The sequence below is a fragment of the Muntiacus reevesi genome, chromosome 22 (genome assembly GCF_963930625.1).
Source record: "Muntiacus reevesi chromosome 22, mMunRee1.1, whole genome shotgun sequence".
In the NCBI taxonomy this organism is placed as follows: Eukaryota; Metazoa; Chordata; class Mammalia; order Artiodactyla; family Cervidae; genus Muntiacus; species Muntiacus reevesi.
This window is the reverse complement of record NC_089270.1, coordinates 19,741,384-19,764,046: the sequence shown is the minus strand read 5'-3', so window position 1 is coordinate 19,764,046 and position 22,663 is coordinate 19,741,384. Positions and strand designations below refer to the sequence as shown.

Here is a 22,663-nt window from a genome sequence, read left to right as displayed (position 1 = left end):
AAACATTATTTTGGAAGCAGATTCACTCATCTGTCATAGAGCTACAAAGTGAAGCCAAAGGAGAGACACAAAAGCCTCCTGAATTGTAGTAAAATAACATTTTTCTCTCTGTTTAGCATATACCCATTGTCTCATCCACATGGTTTGGTTGAATCAGTTTTTCAGCGCTGGGGCTATGAACGCTGGACTGGATAATCCATTGTTGTGGGATGTGTGTGCTGTATAGAGCACTGCAGAATGGCTGTCAGCATCCCTGGCCTCCACCCCTCAGAGGCCAGCAGCACACCCTCCTCCCTGGATCAGCCATAACAACCAAAAATGTGCCCAGGCATTGCCAAGGGTCGGGAGGCAGGCAACATTACCCCCAGTTGAGAACAAAAGGTATAAACTCTCACTGAGCTAGTTTGTAGAAATGATCATAATTCCTTGATGAGTGCAACTAAATTTTTTTCCAGGAAATGGGAAAGTCTAATCATGGGAATTTCTCTTTCTGTTCCTGATTTCAAGTCTCATTTTCTGTTCTAGGGCTTCTCTGGTGACTCAGTGGTAAAGAACCTGCCTGCCATGCAGGAGACGAGGGTTCGAGCCCTGGGTTGGAAAGATTCCCTGGAGAAGGAAATGGCAAGCCACTCCAGTATTTTTGCCTGGAAAATCCCATGGACAGAGGAGCCTGGTGAGCTACAGTCCATGGGGTTGCAAAAGACTTGGATGTGACTGAGCAACTTAACAACAAATTTCTGTCCTAAATGGAAGTAAAAATCTGGGGGGAGGGGGAGACACAAATCCCAGCTACTGAAGGCTCCATGCAGTTGCCAAGTGGGGGCGACTTGAGCGACTCTAATTGCATTTTTAACTAAGCTTAACATATACCATTGGAGAAAGTAAATTAAGGAACATGTCTAAGAATGCAGACATTAGTGCTCTGCCCCCAGGGGAAATGATCTTCAAAATTAAACAATACCATTCAACTTTCAAAAACAGTCTCAGGTAACCTAAGAAACATGTTTGGAGGAGAAATGAGAGTCAGAGATGGGTGAAATTGGTTTCACTAAAAAGAAAAAATATATATACATATATATATAGCTCTAAATGTTGCACTTGTAGCAAAGAACCGCTTGAGACAAAGCATAAATATACAGTGAAATCTCAGGACATGGAACAAGTGTGGAAGTGATACGGCAAGGGTCAATGAGAGTCCATATCCTTAATTTGGCCATTTTCTAAGGAGACTGTGCTTATACGCTTGGTCAGTCTCATTTCATTCCGTCGAAAGACTTTCGCTGGCATTCCATTTTCCTGACGGCAGCTATTGTGAATGACTTTGGGTGGGCTTTCTAAACCTTCCACTAACATGTTCACTTTAATTACTGAAAATGAAAGCCTCAAAACATGGTGACTTAACCCATGCCATGACCTTCTTGATTGTTGCATCAATATTTTTCTACTAAAGAGGAAATTGCTAATGAGTCCCCTCCACCAAAGTTTGCCTGATGCTGCATCTGTTGCAAGGAAGCACAATGGCTTTTATTTATTTATTTTCATCAGAGGATAATTACTTTACAGCATTGTGATGGACTCTGCCATACACCAACATGAATCAGTCATAGACATACATATGTCCCCTCCTGAACCCCCCGCCTCGCTCCCCTCCCTACCCCATCCCTCCAGGTTGTCTCAGAGCACCAGCTTTGGGTTCCCTGCATCATACATCAAACTCCCACTGGTCATCTCTTTTACATATGGTAATGTATATATCTTAAGGCCGTTCTCTCAAATCATCTCACCCTTTCCTTCTCCCACTGTGTCCGAAAGTCTGTTCTTTACATCTGTGTTTCCTTTGCTGCCCTGCAATAAGATCATTGGCACTATCTTTCTAGATTCCATATATATGTGTTAATATATGATATCTGTCTTTCTCTTTCTGACTTACTTCACTCTGTATAATAGGTTCTAGGTTCATCCACCTCATTATAACTGATTCAAATGCATTCTTTTTTAGAGCTGAGTAATATTCCATTGTGTATATATTCATTGCCGCACTATTTACCATAGCTAGGACATTGAAGCAACCTAAACGTCCAGTGGCAGATGAATGGATAAGGAGGTTGTGGTACACATACACTGTGGCTTTTTAGAGCACTGACTTCTAAGACTGTCAGCAGAATGAATAGCATGGGGTGAACCGTATTATATACATGGACAGTTGCAGCAATTTCCTAAATGAATCTAGAAAGCTGAGGTCCCACTGTTGTTCATTTACATAGTGATACCTGAAATTTCATTTATAGGAGCTCTGGTTTCAGCAGAAGGCTTTGAATCATAGTAGATAGACCCTCAAGGGATGCTAGGGCTAAGAGTCACCACAAAGTGGGAAACTGGAAATTTGAGTCTTGTAATCTTTGGCCTGTTACATCTTGGAGAGGAGGAATGTATTTATTCTCTTTCCTACAAGCAGATGCTTCATGTCTTTTATTAATTTCAAAGCATATTTTGAGAGAAATGATGACTTAGAGCTTGAAGATCTCAGATACTCAAGGCTGATGGAAAAGATCCCACAGCTCGCAGGTTAGGCTCCCTCAAAAGCAGCCTATGAGGTGGAGATCAGCCTGCAGGAGGTTCGTTAGGAGACCTTCGGATTTCCACTTGGAGAAGAGAAGGCAAAGGTGCAGGACTGAGCAGAGGGAGATGCAGTGGGTTGATGGGCTGGAGTACAAACTCAGTCAAGGTCTTAGCCAACCAAATAGAGAGCTCTGAAACTGGGCTAGACTTGTCCTAAGCTGGGGCAAGGGAAAGGGCTCCCCTGGGAAGGGGGCAAACCCTAAGGATGATGCCTCATTTCAGCAAAGAGCAATTTCCTGAGAGGGCAGACAGCTGAGGGCCCTGTGCATGGAGATCTGTGTGGAGCCCGGCTCTGTTCACTACAGTACACTTTAATTTGACCCAGTTTTGCCAAGGGCTGATACTGGCTATGACAGATGTGCTCTAGCTGAATGTGACCCCTTGTGTTCAGTCGCTCAATCATGTCTGACTCTGCAGGAGCATGGACTGTAGCCCACTAGGCTCCTCTGCCCATGAAATTTTCCAGACAAGAATACCAGAGTGGGGTGCCATTTCCTGCTCCAGAGGATCTCCCTAACCCAGGGATCAAACCCGCATCTCTTGCGTCTCCTGCATCAGCAGGCAGATGCTTCACCACTAGCGCCACCTGGGAAGCTCATGTGATCCCTTATTAGAGTTTATACATTTGCTGGTCTTTTATGATAAGAGTTGCTGGAGAGATAAACAAATGGGTCACTTGCTCAGGAATCTAGGCATTTGATTTTTGTCTCTTCTTAATAAGAGACAAACATTAACCTTGTAAGCTTAAGACAGATTGTTGGACTAGAGGTCTTGAATTCTTCATTTTGAAATGAGGAAACCCCTATTCATTTCCCATTAGGTCATGAGAACCCTGGTTAATTTGGAGAAAAAAAGCTGGATCTTATCAGGCACATTTTTGTAAATCAGTGAGTAGACTGACTACTTCTTTTCTGCATCCTCTGAGGGCAGGACATCTGGCTGAATAATACATTCATCTTTTGATTAACTACAGAGGCAGAAATGAGAATTTTTTAGGGAATTTCCAAAAGCATAACTGATAAAATGTCTCTATATTTGACTTTGAGACAGATATAAATTAAATATTGACATACATATTAAATATATGTATTTATATATTATACAGTAGTCATGTATGGATGTAAGAGTCAGACCATAACGAAGGCTGAGTGCCAGAAGTTTGGTGCTTTCAAACTGTGGTGTTGGAGAAGATTCTTGAGAGTCTCTTGGACTACAAGGAGATCATACCAGTCTATTCTAAAGGAAATCAACCCCGAATATTCATTTGGAAGGACTGATGCTGAAGCTAAAGCTCCAATACTTTGGCCACCTGATGTGAACAGCTGACTCATTGGAAAAGACCCTGATGATGGGAAAGATTAAGGGCAGGAGGAGAAAGAGGTGACAAAGGATGAGATGGTTGGATGGCATCACTGACTCAATGGTCATGAGTTTGAGTAGGCTCCAGGAGATAGTGAAGGACAGGGAAATCTGGCATGCTGCAGTCCGTGGAGTTTCAAAGAGTCGGATAGGACTTAGTGACTGAAACAACACTATTAAGCCATGTATGTTTTATATATATATGAGTTAGAAGACTGAGGTGCTTAAACAGGTCTTCCTTAAATTATCATTAAGAATCATTCGCAGAAACATTCCAAGGGGCAAAAAGGTCAAAGCAACCCCAGAAGGAAGAGCGTCAAACAACTGAAACTGCTAAGGCTTTGGTCAGACAACCTAGACAGAGGAGCAGTGATGGATGGGTTCATCCAGTCCAGCCTACAAAAAGACTTCTGAAAGGGCAGCTGCCTACCCTATTCTCACTGGTGGGTGTGTTTTGCAAAGTGATTGAGTACTGAAAAGAGACTCCATATGTTCTAGTCTCCTTTTTAAGGGAGAGTTTACCTCTGAGAATTATTACAACGCTGTTTTATTCCCACTAAATTAGGTTTAGAAATAGATATACTCTGCCTCTACTGAGCCAACTTCTGCTGTGTAACGTCCATAACCAAGATTTATATTTTTAAAACAGCACACAGATGACACTTACTCGATTAAATTGGAACAAAGTGGGGGTGGGGGGTTGGGAAGCAGAGATCATTGCTGAAGTATTGGATTATAAAAACTAAGGAAATCAGAAACCGAATCTCTAAGATAGATGGTAATCTTATGAAATTTTATTTCACGTATCAGTTGCACACATGTGTCTGTGTACATGTGTTTCACTCTCAATATCACTAAACAGAGGCCACATGATTCTGACAAATGGTCAAATGCAGTCAAAAGCTAAGAACCACTTACAGGAATAACACCTGCATTAATCATCTCTATTTGATACCTGCAATTTGCACTCCACGGACAACTGGATGATTTCTTATTCATTGGCAGATGTCAAGACCAGACCTACTCATATTACTAACAATTTGGGAGTCTCTTACACTTGAATCAATGGGTTCCCAAAGTGCACGCGACTTGGATGCTTTCTTAGACATTTAGTTGGCCAATTCTAAGATTTCTAAACAACGTATGATTTTTCATTTGGTCTCCATTCTTTAGCAGACTAGTACTGATACATGTGCACTTAAAATAGTGGTATCCTCTCCAGGCAAAGTGTGGCATTCATGTTTATTTTTAACTTCATAATTATGAAACACAACCAGCAAAAGGAAAATAAATTGAACCCCCAAATAAATGATAAAATTAGTGTTTTCTTGTAGTCCATGAATACTGAAAATTTCAATTAACTGAGTGAAAAGCCATTGAATGTGCCAGCAGGATTTATATCCCAGACTAATGACCATCATCTGCATCCTATTTAGCTAATGAAGGCTTGGAACACTTGTGGATAATTAAGGGAAAGCTGATGGGAGGAAATTTGAACCATGGAAAGATCAAATCTATTTATGAATGCATTTAAAACTAAACATATCTAATAGTTCACTCAATCAAGGCATAATGTCTGCTCCTTTGGAATAAGATAGATGCTCATACGTGAAGTAGGCAGGATCACTTCCCAAACACAAAATTCTGCCCTCATTCATTTATTCTGTAAGTATTTATTGAACACCTACCATGCACCTCTGCCCTTATGGATCAGCCCGATAGCACCATGATTTCCCTAAGGTTTTTCCCACCACTTTCTCGCTTCTGTCTTAATTACCTTTAGAGTTCTGTTTCCAGTATAAGGTAACTACAGTCCATCTATCTGTCAGGACAGCCACAGCATAGCTGCAATCCCGGGGTATGATGGGGAAGTACAGGGTGTGCAGCGGGGCACCTGGCTATTTCACTTTTTTAAAGTTTATTTATTTATTTACTTAGGCTGTGCTGGGTCTTTGTTGCTGCACCAGGGCTTTCTCTAGTTGCAGAATGCGGGGACCACTCTTTATCACGGTGCAAGGGCTTCTCATCGTGGGGACTTCTCCTCTTTCGGAGCTCTAGGGAGCACAGACTTCAGTAGTTGCGACACTTGGGCTCAGCAGTTGCAGCACTGGGGTTTAGTTGCTCCGAGGCGTGTGGGATCTTCCCAGATCAGGGATCAAACCCATGTCCCCTGAACTGGCAGGCAGATTCTTAACCACTAGACCACGAGGGAAACCACTGGCTATTTCTATGACCTGTCAGAGCACTTCAGGATAGGGGCCCCAACTCATCAAGAGGTAGTGGTTCCTTTGAAGAAGACAAGAGACTATTAGAGCGAGGAAGACACCTGATGTTGAAGGGTGGCCAGAAAACAAATCGAGCTCAGCAGGAGCTATACTGAATCTTACAGAAGAGTTTACCAGTCATCTCATTCCACTGTTATTAAAGCACTTAAGTAGAGAGCATGGCTATGGACCTCCAGCATATCCCCAACAAGCAGTGTTTAACCAACAGGCTGCTTTAAGGACCTGCATTCGTAGGATCGATGTCAATGCTAAAAATGGCACACCTGTCAGGCAGGCGTGTTCTAGGAAGTCAACGGATGGTGGCAACTCAATCTTAGATGCACACATTTGTCTTTCAGAATCCCTTCCAGGTCTGAAAGAAAAGCCAGGTTAAAAAAATGGGTTGGGGGGTATGTGCCTAGCAGTGGGATTACTGGGTCATATGGTAGTTCTATTTTCATAGAATCGCTTCTCGGCCTTTTGGCTAAGATCAAGTGTAGTATTTTCATAGAGATACATGTACGCCAGTGTTCACTGCAGCTCTATTTACAATAGCCAGGACATGGAAGCAATCGAAATGTCCACTGACAGATGAAAGGATGAAGAAGATGTGGTACACATATGCAGTGGAGTATTACTCAGCCATAAAAAGGATCGAAATTGGGTCATTTGCAGTGATGTGTTTGAACCCAGAGTCTGTCATACACAGTGAAGTAAGTCAGAAAGAGAAAAACAAACATCATATATTAACGCATATATATATATATATATATATATATATATATATATGGAATCTAGAAAAATGATACTGATGAACCTATTTGCAGGGCAAGAATAGAGACGCGGACATGGAGAACAGACTTGTGGACGTGGCAGGTGGAAGGAGAGGGTGAGACAAATTGAGAGACAAGCACTGAAATACACACACTACTATGTGTCAAATAAAGAGCTAGCAGGAAGCTGGTGTTTAGCACAGGGAGATCAGCTCAGTGCCCTGTGATGACCTAGAGGGGTGCGGCAGGGATGGTGGGAGGAGGTCCACGAAGGAGGGGCTGTACGTATACACACGGCTGGTTCACGTTGTACAGCGGAAACCAACACAACACTGTCAAGCAGCTCTACTTCCATTTTTAAAAAACCAGCAAAATCAGAGCCTGCACACACGCAGGTGGGTGTAACTCTAAGCCAGTGGGTCTCAAACGTTAGTGCCAGGAGAATCACCTGGAGTTCCTGTTAAGACACAGATGCTGGGCTCCACCTTACGGATTTTGATTCAGGAGGTCTGAGGTGGGGTCCAAGAACTTGCATTTCTAACACATTCTCAGGTAAAGTTCATGCTCCTGGCCTGGAGATCACACCTTGCGAACCCACAGTCTAAGAAATACCCAAAACAAATTAGTGGCAATGATAACTCTGCCTTTTAAGGTCACAGAAAAGAAGAAAATATATCTCTGACCAGAATTTCCATAGCATTAATTTTCATCAGGACAGTAGTGATAATACCTTCTGACATTTACACAAAACTTCCCATTCTAAAGCCCTTTGATGAACACTGTCTCACTTGAACTTCCAAACATCCCTGTAAAGTACCTGCTTCACTCATTTTAGGACAGTGAGAAAACAGAGAGGTTAAGCAACTTGCCCCAGTTTTCCTAAGTAGTAAGTGGTCAAGCCAACATTTGGGTCACTGGCCTTCAGAAGTATTTCTGGGGTAGACTGTGACACAGGAATTGAACTCTGGGAGCATTAGGGTAAAATGTGAAATTCAGTTAAAATTAACAAAGCAAGGTAACTGGAGTCTCGCAATATCAATGTCAGAGGTTCTTTACCAATAAGTCAATATTAATTTCTTCTTACTCCGCACCATTTATAAAAGCTGAAGAATCTTGGCATTCATAGTGAATTTAATTTTTAAAAAAATCAAAGAAGCTCCTTTAAAAGGCTAAGTAGAACAGAGACTGATACATATATATATACGCGCACACATCAAGTCTGAATACAAAGGTCAGCAGCAACTGTGAACTCTGGGAAGAGGACAGCATTGGGAGAAGAGGCATTACTTTTTAGCATCAGTTCCCTCACCCGCTTCCTACAGGGAGTGGATCCTTGATGTTTCCATCAGGTTAGCATCTTTGGGTTTGAGAACCAGTAGGAAACTCTGAATCTGCAGGGAGCAGGGGGAACTCCATGGTTGACAAACTGCACAGAGATAATACAATCGGACCAGAGGATGCGGTCCACATATAGTCCCACCAGAATCCCTCACAGAGAGGACGAACCTCCTTCCTTGCTGTGCCTTCACACCCATGAGGATCCTACAAGACCAGCGAGATGCTGAGTTCTGGGGCCAGGGGAGAAAAAGCTGTCAGAACCTATTTCACGCACTTCATGACTATATTTGAATGTAACCAATTAGTGCCAGGAGGAGACAGCAGAGTGATAAAGAGCCTCAAAGAAGACAACAAAACACATGTATAGGGACAAGAGGCACGGAGTGCTGTCCAGCCTCATCCCACAAAGCCACGACTAAGTTTCCCTAAAAGCCATCAACTTAACATAACCAGGCCAGAGCCCCTCCTCAGCCCCTTCTTCCCAGAACAGACACTCCATCCTGACATGGTCAGTGCTGAAGGGAAGAGAGATTGAAAGAATAAAGGCAGATGAGGGGCTGAAGGTTTCCGACTTTTAAAAGAACAGTAAGGATTACCAGCCCAGGTGGGATGCATGAGCCAAGTGCTCAGGCCTGGTGCACTGGGAAGACCCAGAGGAATCGGGTGGAGAGGGAGGTGGGAGGGGGGATCGGGATGTGGAATACGTGTAACTCTATGGCTGATTCATATCAATGTATGACAAAACCCACTGGAAAAAAAAAATAAACAAAATCTAAAAAAATAAATAAATAAAAAATAAAAGAACAGTAAGGAAACTCCACAATTCTAAGGATATCAGCATCTGTTATTTTTGAATCAACAGCCGTGGTATGTTAAAGAAGACCACATCAATTATTTTGAAAGATTATTGCTCAATATCTAAGAATTTAAAGCTGAAGATCCTTTCAAATCTCTACTTACTTGCTTACACAAGTCCCTCTGAGAGGACTTTTCACAGACAGCTGATCATGCACTGCTAGCTCACTGAGGCCAGAAGCCAAAACTCAATCATTTTTCTACACTATACTTTAGCACAGTGATGGGCATAGCGGTGAAGACACTGTAATGACTGCATAAATGTTTGTTGAATGTCTAGTGAATAAGGGATGCAAGAGGGTGGGGGGAGGAGCAGGGAAGGATGTACAAAGGGAGGAATAAGGAAGAGCGATGATAATGTGTGAGTGACACCCTACATTGGGAAAAGTGCTATGAGTTGTATTGTGTCCCCCAAAAAGAGACACTGATGTCATAACCCCTGGTACCTGGAATGTGACCCTGTTTGGAATTAGGGTCTTTGCAGATGATCCAGGTAAGATAAAGTCATTAGATGCAGGTACAATCCCTGCATCGGGAAGATCCCCTGGGAAGGAAATGGCAATCCACTCCAGTACTCTAGCCTGGGAAATTCCATGGACAGAGGAGCCTGGTAGGCTACAGTCCTTTGGGTCCTAAGAGTCAGACACAACTTAGTGACTAAACAACAACAATCCAATATATCTGGTGTCCTTTCAAAAAGGGGAAATCTGGACACAGACAGTCACAGAAGATGATGAGGTGAGGACACCCACCTGGTGATGGAGGCAGAAATTGACTAGACGGACACAGATGCAAACAAAGGAATACCCAGGACTATGGGCCGCCACCAGGAGCTAGGAAGGGGCAAGGAAGGAGTCTACTCAGAGTCTCAGAGGAAGCATAGCTGTCAATGCCTCGATTGTGGACTTCTAGCCTCCAGAACTGGGAGACAATAAATGTCTGTTGTTTGAAGCCACCCAGTTCACGGGACTTTTTATGTAGCCTTAGCAGACTAGTGCAGAGAGACTGTTCCATGGGTTTCTATTCACTGATCATCTATTACAGGGGCTGACCAACTTTTCCTTTACAAAATATTTCAGGTGCTGTGGGCCATAAGGTCTCTGTCACAATAACTCAAGTCTGTCATTGTAGTTTAACAGTAATCACAGACAATGCCTAAATATATAAATGTGTCTATGTTCCAATACAACTCTATTTTTTAGACACTGAAATTTGAATTACCTATGCTATGTGTCAGGAAATATTCTTCTTTTGTTATTTTTCTCCCAACTATTTAAAAATGTGAAAACTTTGGGCTCGCAGACTGTACAAAAACAGACAGTGGCCAGATTTGGCCAGCAAGCTATAACTTGTCTACTCCAAGGTACAGATCCAGGAATCAGAAATGCCTACCTATAGTCCTGATTCCACTTATTATTCTTGCAACTTAATTAAATCATTGACTTCCATCTTCAAAGACTATAATAAACTTCTTCTTCCCCACGTGGAAGTTTACAAGGATGAGATGAAAATCATATACTTTAAAACACTTTGTATTCAGTTAACCCTACTGATACTTGGATAGATTTAGCTCTGTCTCACTCTTCAGAAATAACACTAAGGTCAGGGTGATGATCAAGTGACCCTGAGTCATGGAGCCAGGGCAGAGTGTAAAAAAGACACAAGTCCCTTAAATCACCCACATCTTCAGATGGATCATGCAGGAGGAAAAGAAAATGCCTATCACACACAAGGGCGTGGGCAGATGAAGGACTTTCTGGAATACACAGCATCTCCACTGCAAATGCACATCATTGCCTTTGGTCACACTTGACCTGGGGCTAACTGCTGAACCAAGAACTTCTTTTAGGGAATGTTCTCAACCAGGACGGGCCTGCTGACGAGAGCCTAGAGCTCAGTTCCCTAGATTACCATTCTAAACAAACACTCATCATCACTAAAGCTCCTTTGGCCATTCTTGAGTCCGTTGCTACAGTGCCAGCAGCTGACAAAGCCATAAATATTACCCCACACACAGCACTTCTTCACATTCGCCACCACAAGGAATTGGAACCCCGCCACTGGACTCCACGGGGGCTGGACTAGAGCTGACAGCTCCAGACTTTCAGGTCTGGCATGAGGTAAAGCCAAAGTAAGCACTGCAGGAGAAAAGAGCTCACAGGAGGAAGTTTCATTTTGCCCACACAACACAGGGCTGCAGACTTCCCTGGGACAGAGTAATTCCCTGAGGAGGTCAGAGCAGACCCTCCAAATGGCTAGCACACATGAGTTGTGGTCATAAACAAAGATTTTACTCCAAATTAATTATTCTGATTCTCCTTTGTCCCAAAGACTGTGCACTTCCGGGATTCGAAGAAAAGTGTGGTCACTAAACTTATTCTCAGTTCCTGACTCCTAGTGCTCATGTTTGAAGTGAACAGGAAGGAAATCGCATCTTTTGCCAACTCCTGGCTGCCACCAATATCTGGAGTTTCATCCTCCTTGTTGTCTTCCTCTCCATTCCCATCCACCCTGGCATATCACCGTGTGTGTGTGTGTGTGTGTGTGTGTGTGTGTGTGTGTGTGCGCACACGCGCTCAGTCACACAGTTGTGTCTGACTCTTTGCAACCCCAGAGACTGTAGCCTGCCAGGCTCCTCTGTTCATGAGATTTTTCAGGCAAGAATACTGGAGAAGACTGCCATTTCTTACTCCAGGAGATCTTCCTGATCTCAGAATCAAACCCGTGTCTCCTGCATTGGCAAGTGAACTGTTTACCACTGAACCACCTGGGAAGCCCTGGCATGTCATCACCTGTCTTCAAAAGAACAGAGAAAAAAGCCATAGTGATTATCTCTTAGCAACTTGATGCCCTTCTTCTAAAAGATGCTCACAGAAAAGCATGACCAGGCCAAAGTTGTCCCTCTTGGAAGCAGGGTAGCTGGATGGAAAGGATACACGCTCAAATTCTGGCTCTGCCCATGTTATGCGGCTAGAGCTCATGATTTAAATTCTGAGCCTCAATTCCTTATCTGTAAAATGCAAACAGATTTCCTGAGAAATCTGTATGCACGTCAAGAAGCAACAGTTAGAACCAGACATGGAACAACAAATTGGTTCCACACTGGAAAAGGAGTACATCAAGGCTGTTTATTGTCACCCTGCTTATTTAACATATAGGCAGAGTATATATTGAGAAATGTTGGGCTGGATACGACAAGCTGAAATCAAGATTGCTGGGAGAAATATCAACAACCTCAGATATGCAGATGACACCACCCTAATGGCAGAAAGCAAAGAGGAACTAAAGAGCATCTTGATAAAAGTGAAAAAAGACAGTAAAAAAAAAGCTGGCTTAAGTGCTCGCTTCGGCAGCACATATACTAAAATTGGAACGATACAGAGATTAGCATGGCCCCTGTGCAAGGATGACACGCAAATTCGTGAAGCGTTCCATATTTTTTTGAGTAAAAAAAAAAAAAAAAAACTGGCTTAAAACTCAACATTCAGAAAACTAAGATCATGGCATTCAGTCCCATCACTTCGTGGCAAATAGATGGGGAAACAAAGGAAAACAATGACAGACTTTATTTTTTTGAACTCCAAAATCACTGCAGATGGTGGCTGCAGCCATGAAATTAAAAGACTCTTGCTCCTTGAAGAAAAGCTATGACCAACCTACACAGCATATTAAAAAGCAGAGACGTTACTTTGCCAAAAAAGGTCCATCTAGTCAAAGCTATGGTTTTTTCCAGTTGTCATGTATGGATGTTAGAGTTGGACTATAAAGAAAGCTGAGCACCGAAGAATTGATGCTTTTGAACTGTGGTGTTGGAGAAGACTCTTGAGGGTCCCTTGGACTACAGGGAGATCCAACCAGTCCATCCTAAAGGAGATCAGTCCTGGGTGTTCATTGGAAGGACTGATGCTGAAGCTGAAACTCCAATACTTTGGCCACCTGATGTGAAGAATTGACTCATTGGAAAAGCCCCTGATGCTGGGAAAGATTGAAGGCAGGAGGAGAAGGGGAAGACAGAGGATGAGATGGTTGGACGGCATCACCAATGGACATGAGCTTGAGCAAGCTTCAGGAATTGGGGGTGGACAGGGAAGCCTGGAGTGCTGCAGTCGACAGGGTCTCAAACAATCGGACATGACTAAGTGACTGAACTGAACTGAAAATGGAAACAAGACAGCTTACCTGAGAGTATTTGGTAAGAATTTAAGAGGATGTGTGCTCCAAAAATAGTAGCTATTATTATTTCAGAGCATTACGGACTTCTTCTCCAGCTTTGTCTCCAGCTGTTGTTACTCTACAGACTTCACAGATGCCTATTTACAGGGCTGTATCTGTGCCGCTGGGCTTCCCTGGCCACCAAGATGGTAATGAATCTGCCTGTAATGTGGGAGACCCAGGTTTGATCCCAGGGTCGGCAAGACCCCCTGGAGAAGGAACTGACAACACACTCCAGTATTCTTGCCTGGGAGATCCGAGGGACAGGGGAGACTGGCAGGCTCCATGGGGTCACAAAGAGTCCGACACAGCTGAGTGAGTAACACACACACACACCTGAGCCACTAAAGTTCACAATGGTGCGTGAGGAAGCGGAGCAAAGCTACAAGGTTACTTGAAGCCTGGGCTCTAGAAGAGCAAGCAGCTGGGGCCAGGGAGGAGGGACTGGCCCCTCGTCCCTCGAATGATCTCTGGTCTGTCATATGCTAGCAAATTCTCATGCCCCTGGCTGAACTAGGGGATAATGACTCACACAGTGAATACTGTGCAGTCTTTGAGAGGAGAGAAAAGTGATATGAATGATCACTTTCAACACACATGGTTATGCTTGCAGGTCTGAATTATTGAGAAAATATTCCAGAGGCTACTAGAGCTCATCCTCTAGAAAAGCATGATATTTCAAGCAGCTGGAGAGAGAATACAATCAGGGGGGAATAATTAACTTGGAAAAATTTCATGTCAATCCAGAGAAAATGATGAAAAACATGATACCATATTTAGTTACTTTGGAGGGCGTAGGGTGGGTGGTTAAAAAGCACTGTTAGGCCCCAGTGGCCCAGTGGTTAAAAGTCCGTGCTGCCAGTGCAGGGGGCACAGATTCAATACTTGCTTGAGGAACTAAGATCCCGCCTGCTGTGTGAGCAAATAAAAAAAAAAAGGAAAGAAAATTTCCTGAACTGGATAAAAATGAAAACATAACACATCAACTAAAAAAAAGTTATGTGGGGAAAAGAAACAAATTTTAAAAAGTAATAAAGCACCACTGGTATTGATAATAAGATTCCCCCCTTCAGGGCTTCCCTGGTAAAGAATCTGTCTGCCAAAGCAGAAGACATGGGTTCAATCCCTGATCCAGGAAGAACCCACAGGCCTCAGAGCAACTAAGCCCTAGAGCCACAACTACTGAGCCTGCGCTCTAAAGCCCGGGAACTGCAACTACTGAAGCCCCCAGCCCTACAGCCTCTGCCCTGCAATAAGACACGCCACCGCAATGAGAAGCTCGCATATTGCAACTCGAGAGTTACTCCTACTCGCCACAACTAGAGAAAAGCGTGAGCAGCAATGACCCATCACAGGCCAAAATAAAAATACATAAAATTAAATTAAAAAAAAAAAGATTCCCTCGTTCAAAATTCTCAGGTAAGACAGTAAAGAAACACGGCCAGTCTTGGGCAGTGAAACTGCAGTGCTCTGCCCTTGGAGAGATTCCTACTGGCAGGGTGGTAGGAATATCTTTCATCATGAGGTTTTCACACAGTGTCTTCCTCTTTTTTTTTCACAGTGACTCTGTGTACTAATATGTACCTACATAGATCTGTCTTCTGAAAAAACAATATGTTAATCTAGAATCCAAGCTGATGAAATACTAACTTGTAAATTTAGTGGGTGGGGAGGAGAGGATGAGGAAGGTCAAGAAAGAAAGACATTCTCATAATTACTGGCTGTTACAAATCATTTAAATGGACACACAACAAGAATGGAGGCTGCAGGGCTCAGTGGGATGGGTTCCTGTTTAAAAGCCCAGCACTGTCATTAATCAATGAATGGTGATGTGGCATTATCTCAAGCACTCTAAGGGATGGTTTGACAGGAAATCAATGGCTACACAATTTTTACTGCACACCAGAAATAAAAATAAAAGATCTAGCTTGCCATAAGCACCTTTCATAATTACAGGACTGACAGATGCAGTCCTTATCCTAGTTCCAAATTGCTGCATCTTCATTTCCTCAGTTTATTTTGAGATCCACCTGTACAAGCTCTCCATGTGAAAGGCTAATAAGAGATGATTAAAGTGTTCCCCAGGGCTTGGGGAAATCCCATGCTTCACTTTTTTTCTTTCATGTCTTTCCAACTGCCCTGGGCCCATTTATTCAACAAACATTACTGAAAACTTACGTTGCAGACATTAGACTGGGTTCTGTGGAGAGTATATTGATGAATGAGTTATGACATATGCCTTGAAGAAATAACAAGCAAATCTATGAAGCTTTTCATATTCCTTGAAGAAGTTCTACTCATTTCTGAGCCTGGCTTTCTTCTTTTCAGTGTCTTCCTTCCTGCTTATGTGATCTCTTTTTCCTTTGTGCCACTTCTATACCTTGAACACATTTCTATTAATAACCATTCTCATATTATAGTGCATTTATTTGATTATGTCCTTTGCCCTAGAGAACTCTGGAAGCCAGATGACCATGCTAAACTCATATTCCTATTCACAATATGAATTCACAATTCACACATTCCCATATTCACAATGACTCGTATATAGTAGATTTTTTTTAATGTGTTGAATATAAAACATAGTCCATCCACTTCTATGGCTTCAACTACTAGATGAAAGATGTTTATTCTTTTTTAAAATTTATTTTACTGAAGTATAGTTGATTTATAATGTGTTAATTTCTGCTGTATAGCAAAGTGATTCAGTGCAGTTCAGTCCCTCAGTCGTGTCCAACTCTTTGTGACCCCATGAATTGCAGCCTGTCAGGCCTCCCTGTCCATCACCAACCCCCAGAGTCCACCCAAACCCGTGACCATCTAGTCGGTGATGCCATCAAACCATCTCATCCTCTGTTGTCCCCTTCTCCTCCTGCCCTCAGTCTTTCCCAGCATCAGGGTCTTTACAAATGAGTCAGCTCTTCGCATGACGTGGCCAGAGTACTGGAGTTTCAGCTTCAACATCAGTCCTTCCAATGAACACCCAGGACTGATCTCCTTTAGGATGAACTGCTTGGATCTCCTTGCAGTCCAAGGGACCCTCAAGAGGCTTCTCCAACACCATAGTTCAAAAGCATCAATTCTTCATTGCTCAGCTTTCTTTATAGTCCAACTCTCACATCCATACATGACCACTGGAAAAACCATAGCCTTGACTAGACAGACCTTTGTTGGCAAAGTAATGTCTCTGCTTTTTAATAATGCTGTCTAGGTTGGTCATAACTTTCCTTCCAAGGAGTAAGCATCTTTTAATTTCATGGCTGCAATCACCATCTGCAGTGATTCTGGAGCCCAGAAAAATAAAGTCAGCCACTGTTTCCATTGTTTCCCCATCTATCTGCCATGAAGTGATGGGACCAGATGCCATGATCTTAGTTTTCTGAATGTTGGGCTTTAAGCCAACTTTTTCACTCTCCTCTTTCACTTTCATCAAGAGGCTCTTTAGTTCTTCTTCACTTTCTGCCATCAGGGTGTTATCATCTGCATATCTGAGCTTATTGATATTTCTCCCAGCAATCTTGATTCCAGCTTGTGTTTCTTTCAGCCCAGCGTTTGTCACTATGTACTCTGCATATAAGTTAAATAAGCAGGGTGACAATATACAGCCTTGACGTACTCCTTTTCCTACTTGGAACCAGTCTGTTGTTCCATGTCCAGTTCTAACTGTTGCTTCCTGACCTGCCTACAGGTTTCTCAAGAGGCAGGTTAGGTGATCTGGTATGCCCACCTCTTTCAGAATTTTCCACAATTTATTGTGATCCACACAGTCAAAGGCTTTGGCATAGTCAATAAAGCAGAAATATATGTTTTTCTGCAACTCTCTTGCTTTTTTGAAGATCCAGCGGATGTTGGCAATTTGATCTCTGGTTCCTCTGCCTTTTCTAAATCCAGCTTGAGCATCTGGAAGTTCAAGGTTCATGTACTGCTGAAGCCTGGCTTGGAGAATTTTGAGCATTAATGCTAGCATGTGAGATGCGTGCAACTGTGTGATACTTTGAGCATTGTTTGGCATTGCCTTTCTTTGGGATTGGAATGAAAGCTGACCTTTTCCAGTCCTGTGGCCACTGCTGAGTTTTCCAAATTTGCTGGCATCTTGAGTGCAGCACTTTCACAGCATCATCTTTCAGGATTTGAAATAGCTCAACTGGAATTCCATCACATCCACTAGCTTTGTTTGTAGTGATGCTTCCTAAGGCCCACTTGACTTCACATTCCAGGATGTCTGACTCTAGGTGAGTAATCACACCATCATGATTATCTGGGTCATGAAGATCTTTTTTGTACAGTTCTTCTGTGTATTCTTTCCACCTTTTCTTAATATCTTCTGCTTCTGTTAGGTCCCTACCATTTCTGTCCTTTATTGAGCCCATCTTTGCATGAAATGTTCCCTTGGTATCTCTAATTTTCTTGAAGAGATCTCTAGTCTTTCCCATTCTCTTGTTTTCCTCTGTTTCTTTGCATTGATCACTGAGGAAGGCTTTCTTATCTCTCCTTGCTATTCTTTGGAACTGTGCATTCAGATGGGTATATCTTTTCTTTTCTCCTTTGCTTTTTGCTTCCCTTATTTTCACAGCTATTTGTAAGGCCTCCTCAGACAGCCATTTTGCTTTTTTGCATTTCTTTTTTGGGGGATGGTAAGATACATATATATATACGTGTGTGCTGTGCTTAGTCGCTCAGTCGTGTCTGACTCTTTGCGACCCCATGGACTGTAGTCCACCAGGCTCCTCTTTCCATGGGGATTCTCCAGGCAAGAATATGGAAGTGGGTTGACATGCCCTCCTCCAGGGGATCTTCCCAATCCAGGGATCGAACCCAGGTCTCCCACATTGCAGGTGGATTCCTTACCCTCAGTGCCACCAGGGAAGCCTATATATATATATATGCAATATATATATACACACATATATGTGTATATATACATTTATATTTATGTATATACACATTTATATTTAATGTGTATATTAAAATATACACACTTAAATACATATAAAATATATAACCACATTCTTTTTGATATTCTTTTCCATTATGTTTTATCATAGGATATTGAATATAGTTCCCTGTACTATACAGTAGGACCTTGTGTTTTATTCATTCCATATTAATAGCTGGCATCTACTAGTCCCAAACTCCCAAATTCATCCCTGTCCCCCTCTCTTCCCTTTGGCAACCACAAGTCTATTATCTATGCCTGTGAGTCTGTTTCTGTTTCACAGACAAGTTCATTTGTGTCATATTTTAGATTCCACATATAAGTGATATCACATGGTATTTGTCATTCTCTGTATGACTTACTTCATTTAGTATGATAATCTTTAGGTTCATCTATGTTGCTGCAAATGGCATTATTTTATTTTTATGGTTGAGTAATATTCCATTATATATATGTACCACATCTCCTGTATGTGATGTTCATTCTTACTGTGTATGCTCATCACTAATTCTCTTCTAAGCTTCAAATTAATTATTTCCAATTGTCTATTAAACACCTCCACTGGAATGTCCCATAGGTACCTACAACTTGACTTGTCCAAAATTGAACACACCATATTCCCTGACAGCAAATCTGCCTCCAGTTGTTCATATCTTGGTTAACAGTGAGAACATCTATTTCCCCCTTTCAACCACAAATTACAGTGTCTTTTTTTATTCTTCTCTTTCCTTATCTATCACATCTTATTGATTTGACTATGGAAAACGTTCAAGTCATAAACCTTTCTTTTCCCATTGCCTTGTCACTGCCTTAGTTCAGACTGTCATCACCCCTTATTTAATTTCCTACCAAATCTCCATGCCACTAACAGCTTCTACCTTGCCACCAGATATTGCAGAATCTAAATTTGCAAACTGACAGCTGAAAAATCTCTCCTTGCTCCCTAATGTGTAAAAGAAAACTGTCTTTGATTCTGAGCATGGTACCTATTGACAATCCAACTGCAACTCGTTCCATCAGGCTGGATTCTGACCTTTTCCATTACATGTCCTATAATCTAACCACACTAAATGTTTGATTATTCTCTGGACAAGCAGGGAGACTCCAAGTCCTTGCACATACTACAATATTCCCTCTGCCTGAAATCCCTTCTCCTAAATCACCTAGGCAATTCCTTCTTCCCTCTGCAAAGATTTCTGACACCACCAGGAGCAGTTAGAGGTTTCCTTTTCTCTGTTGCTAAAGTTTTTAATTTCACATATTTTATAATTTTGTAATGAAGCTCTTGCTAGTGAGATTGAAAGCTCAGGGAGTGTTAAGAAGTCAACTTGATTCATCTCTGTTACCCTGGGCAAAGTCTGGTATGTGGTTGGAAGTCGATGAATGTTTGCAAAAACAATGAATGAGTCACTAATTTAACAATCTAAAGCTAGTTAAAGATACAGTTAGGCACCAATTGTGGATAAGGGTAGTTGAAACCATGGTTATGATTTTAAGTTCTTAGAAAAATAGACAATTATAAGAAATGAGGGATTCAGACAAACCCCAAGGGAGCACTGATATTTATTAGGATGAAAGGAAGGAAGAAGCAGCTAAGGAAATTAAGAAGAAGCAAGTGAGAGGAATGGAAGAGCCAGAATATTGTCACAGAATAACACTTCTGGAAAGAACCCTAAAATAGCATTTCTTCAGATTAGCTCTCCCCGATCTCCCAAATTCAGAACCAGAACCCCCTTCTACATGATCCCACCTCACTCCATAAAAACTCTGTCAGAATGATTATCACAATGACTTTAACTATATATTTGTCTGCAAGCCTCAAAGAATATTAGTTCCCCAAAAGCAGTTCCGTTGCTCAGTCATGTCGGACTCTTTGCAACCCCATGGACTGCAGCACACCAGGTTTCCCTGTCCATCACCAACTCCTGAAGCTTGCTCAAACTCATGTCCATCGAGTCAGTGATGCCATCTTACCATCTCATCCTCTGTCATCCCCTTCTCCTCCAGTCTTCAATCGTTCCAGGCATCAGGGTCTTTCAGATGAGTCAGTTCTCCACATCAGGTGGCCAAAATATTGGAGGTTCAGCTTCAGCATCAGTCCTTCCAATGAATATCCAGGACTGATTTCCTTTAGGATGGACTGGTTGGATCTCCTTGCAGTCCAAGGGACTCTCAAGAGTCTTCTGCAGCACCACAGTTCAAAAGCATCAATTCTTTGACACTAAGCTTTCTTTAGAGTCCAACTCTCACATCCATACATGATTACTGGAAAAAACCATAGCTTTGACTAGATGGACCTTTGTTGGCAAAGTAACGTCTCTGCTTTTTAATAACCTGTCTAGGTTGGTCATACCCTTTTTTCCAAGGAGCAAATGTCTTTTAATTTCATGGCTGCTATCACCATCTGCAGTGATTTTGGAGCCCAAGAAAATAAAGTCTGACACTGTTTCCATTGTTTCCCCATCTATTTGTCATGAAGTGATGGGACCGAATGCCATGATCTTAGTTTTCTGAATGTTGACTTTTAAAATAACTTTTCACTCTCCTCTCTCACTTTCATCAAGAGACTCTTTATTTCTTATTTGCTTTCTACCATAAGGGTGGTGTCATCTGCATATCTGAGGCTACTGGTATTTCTCTCAGCAATCTTGATTCCAGCTTGGGCTTCATCCAGCCTGTCAATTCGCATGATGTACTCTGCATATAAGTTAAATAAGCAGGGTGACAATATACAGCGTTGACGTACTCCTTTACCTATTTGGAACCAGTCTGTGGTTCCATGTCCAGTTCTAACTGCTACTTCTTGACCTGCATACAGATTTCTCAGGAGGCAGATCAGGTGGTCTGGTATTCCCATCTCTTGAAGAATTTGCCACAGTTGTGATCCACACAGTCAAAGGCTTTGGCATAGTCAATAAAGCAGATGTTTTTCTGGAACTCTCTTACTTTTTCAGTGATCCAAAGGATGTTTGCAATTTGATCTCTGGTTCCTCTGCCTTTTCTAAATCCAGCTTGAACATCTGGAAGTTCATGGTTCATGTATTGTTGAAGCCTGGCTTGGAGAATTTTGAGCATTACCCTGCTAGCATGTGAGATGAGTGCAATTGTGCGGTAGTTTGAGCATTCTTTGGCATTGCCTTTCTTTGGAATTGGCAATCTTTTCCAGTCCTGTGGCCACTGCTGAGTTTTTCAAATTTGCTGGCATCTTGAGTGCAGCACTTTCACAGTATCATCTTTCAGTATTTGAAATAGCTCAACTGGAATTCCATCATCTCCACTAGCTTTGTTTGTAGTGATCCTTTCTAAGGCCCATTTGACTTCACATTCCAGGATGTCTGGCTCTAGGCGAGTGATCACACCATCATGATTATCTGGGTCATGAAGATTTTTTTATACAGTTTTTCTGTGTATTCTTGCCACCTCTTCTTAATATCTTCTGCTTCTGTTAGGTCCATACCATTTCTGTCCTTTATTGAGCCCATCTTTGCATGAAATGTTCCCTTGGTATCTCTAATTTTCTTGAAGAGATCTCTAGTCTTTCCCATTCTCTTGTTTTCCTCTATTTCTTTGCATTGATCACTGAGGAAGGCTTTCTTATCTCTCCTTGCTATTCTTTGGAACTGTGCATTCAAATGTGTATATCATTCCTTTTCTCCCTTGCCTTTAGCTTCTCTTCTTTTCTCAGCAATTTGTAAGGCCTCCTCAGACAACTGTTTTACCTTTCTTTTTCTTGGGATGGTCTTGATCACTGCCTCCTGTACAATCTCACGAGCCTCCGTCCATAGTTCTTCAGGCACTCTGTCTATCAGATCTAGTCCCTTGAATCTATTTGTCACTTCCACTGTAAAATTATAAGGGATTTCCACTGTATAATCATACCTGGATGGTCTAGTGATTTTCCCTACTTTCTTCAACTTAAGTCTGAATTTTGCAATAAATCCCCAAAGGCAGGGACTCTGTGTTATTGACAACATATGGTACATAGCGGCACTAGTGGTAAAGAACCTGCCTGCCAATTCAGGTGACATAAGAGATGTGGGTTCGATCCCTGGGTTAGAAAGATTCCCCTGGAGAAGGAAGTGGCAACCCACTCCAGTATTCTTGCCTGGAAAATTCCATGGGCAGAGGAGCCTGGCTGGCTAAAGTCCATAGGGTCGCAAAGCGTTGGACACAACTGAGTGACCGAGTACTCACACACACACATGGCACATAGCCACCGGTCAATAAATATTTGCCGAAAAGTTGAAGAGATGAATATTTAAATAAATAAGTGAAAGCAGTCAAGACATCACGTAAGATGAGGATGA

The 22,663-nt window shown here is 42.2% G+C and overlaps 1 long non-coding RNA gene and 1 other non-coding gene across 3 annotated transcripts in view; one reads left to right on the top strand and one right to left on the bottom strand.

Moving 5' to 3' along the window:
- Positions 1–22,663, bottom strand: part of LOC136153083 (uncharacterized) — a 452,303-nt gene that overhangs the window by 217,790 nt on the left and 211,850 nt on the right. The gene's annotated exons all lie outside the window — the stretch shown is intronic.
- Positions 12,546–12,649, top strand: LOC136153107 (U6 spliceosomal RNA). The gene has a single exon (XR_010660347.1). It is a non-coding gene; the product is annotated as a U6 spliceosomal RNA (small nuclear RNA).